Source organism: Charadrius vociferus, unplaced genomic scaffold (genome assembly GCF_000708025.1).
Source record: "Charadrius vociferus isolate BGI_N301 unplaced genomic scaffold, ASM70802v2 scaffold134, whole genome shotgun sequence".
Taxonomy (NCBI): domain Eukaryota; kingdom Metazoa; phylum Chordata; class Aves; order Charadriiformes; family Charadriidae; genus Charadrius; species Charadrius vociferus.
Window position 1 is genome coordinate 4,359,181 of NW_009648333.1, and position 2,464 is coordinate 4,361,644.

The 2,464-nt window shown below is 44.6% G+C and overlaps 1 protein-coding gene across 1 annotated transcript in view; it reads right to left on the reverse strand.

The window, feature by feature from the left end:
• The window catches only part of USP46 (ubiquitin specific peptidase 46), a 29,198-nt gene that overhangs the window by 25,852 nt on the left and 882 nt on the right, over window positions 1–2,464 (reverse strand). The window lies entirely within an intron of this gene.

Here is a 2,464-nt window from a genome sequence, read left to right on the forward strand (position 1 = left end):
CCCCCCCCGGCATCATCCATTTTTTTTGCAAAAGTTAAGAAAAGAAAAATTTCTGTGAACACACTCAAGTGGAACAGGAATGGAAGAAGATAAAGAAGAACATAACTATTTTTCATTACTATGTTCAGCCAGGTTAAACAACTTAGAAACATATCATTATGCAGCATTATATACCAAAATATACTACATTATCTAAGAATTATGCAACTATTTCTTAGTCCACAAATTGTAAGTAGTTCAGTTCTTCAAGCACTATGTTATAGTGCAGGAACAAGATCTGGGAAGTAATATCTTTGCCTGGTAGATTTCTACAGATGTTCTAAATCAAACTAGCACTGCAAATATACAGGCTTTTACAGGTAAAAGGTGTTTTTATATACCTCTAAACTTCGAAAGTCCCTTCCTATGGAGGGTTGTCATAGCTCCTGCTACAGACCATTGAGTTCAAGTCCATCAGCTCATCTAAGCAGACACATATTTGGAGAAGCCATAATGCAGTGCTGCCAATACTTCCAAGAATTTATGTTTCTCTTACAGGCCCAAATTCCTGTAACTTTCTGAAAATCTCAGCTTTTATTCCTAAAAGGACTTCCAGTCTGTGCGAGTTGTCCAGAAAAGACTAAATGTGGCTAGCACAACACAACATCTCTAAAAGCTAAGTATGCAGACCCCAAGGAATATGTAGCTTTGAAACATAATTATTGTTAAACCAACTTCACCTTCTGTCACAGTACTGGTACCATGAGCTAGAATTGCCTTGGACCATGAGCCCTTGCACGCTTTTTCTGCCTGGGGCTCCAATTCTTCCCTTCAGTCTCTCCAGTTCTCAGATGCTACTGTTGCAGGATAAGCTGGCAGTGACAGCTGAGCAGCTCACCATTAGAACACAGCAAAACAGGTTTTGCTGTGAACCTGTTCAGTCTTTGGGAAAAGCATATTGTATACAAGTGCATCTGTCTGAAGCACACGGAAGAAATCATGGAGTTGCTAGTACTTTATGCCAATGCTAAAGTCTTACAACTACCTAAGAGTCTCCAGCTCCCCTTCATGCAGTGCTCACTTAGGCAGTCTGCAGGGCATCACACCCATCATTCATCAGCAATAAAAACCAGAGCCTGCCTCAGAAGGAAGGTACGTGTGCCCAGTTTTTTTCCTCAGTTGTGTACTGTTTCCTAAACCTTTCTTTGCAGTATCCCTGGCCTACTGGCCCACAGGACTGGAAATTATTAAGAACAATAAAAAGTTTAGAAAACTACTTACTGTTGCTGAAGAAAGGTGAGCACCCAGATTATTTTATCCCAAGTCTGGATTTTGTATTAAGGTTTTTTTAATGCCAAATCCAACCCTCCCTCTCTGCATTTCAGAGCAGGCTTTTCAAAGGGAGGACTGAGGCTTAAGTCAGAACTATGCGTGGGATGCCCTGGGCATCTGATTGGAAACAAAAGAGCAAGCCCACTTAAATGGAAGCATGGACACTTGGAAGGGGAGCAGGTTTGCAATCTGCACTCCCTCCCCCAGAGCACTGCTGCTGAGCCCGCAGGAGCCAGGCCTCTGGGGCTGTGCCTGTTGCCTTACCCTGGAGGTAGGCTCCATTCTCCAGGGCAGATGAATGGTATGTGTGGCACCACCAGCACAAGGCATGCTGGGGCACCACATGGAGGGAAGCTGGCAACTGCATGTAGCTGCTCTTGAAGAACCTGGAAATAAGGGGGAAAAATACAAACTAAACCAACCAAATGTGCAGAAATAGGGTTCTCTTCTGTTTGCATTGGGGTGCTTAGCACACACCCATTTCTTTGGCAAGTTTATTACTGCCTCACTGTATTCATAAACCTTTGACAAAGTTTGAGCTCTCCCTTCCCCGGCCAAGAGGTTTCAAAAATCTAAACTCAATTAAATGCCCCAAGTTTGTCAGGGTTAAAATTAGATCCGAGCACAATATTGAAAGTGTCCTTTCAACTGTTCCTGCGGAGGAAAGTGGTAAAGCTTGAACATAACAAATGAAAATATTAATGTTTCCTTATTTCTTCCTAATTGTCTAGTGTGATTTAGAGAAAGCTGAGCGATTCAAGAGCAATTAACAAACAGTGGTCCTCTCTGAGTGGCGTGCAGTGCAACCTAAATCTTGACGTTTGCTCTAAAGCCAAGACTTCCTAGAACAGGTATCCAGCACCGGGATCCAAAAGCGTATTATCAGGCATCTAAACATCCTTGTTTTTTCTGTAACCTGGTGAGCTCCTGGTCCCATGAGATCACCAGGTACCTGCCCGAGAGGGTTAAATGGGGTTCACTGACTTAATGTAGATTCAGAACCCAACTTTGGGATCCTTTCGCAGGATTATTAGGGCGGGAGGAAGGGCAGGAGGAGGAAGGGCGGGCCGCGGCTCCGTCTGCAACGCGGATGGGCCGGGGCCAGCCCCGCTCCGGAGGGCCCCGCACTGGCTCAGCCTCTCGGTCCCTCCCC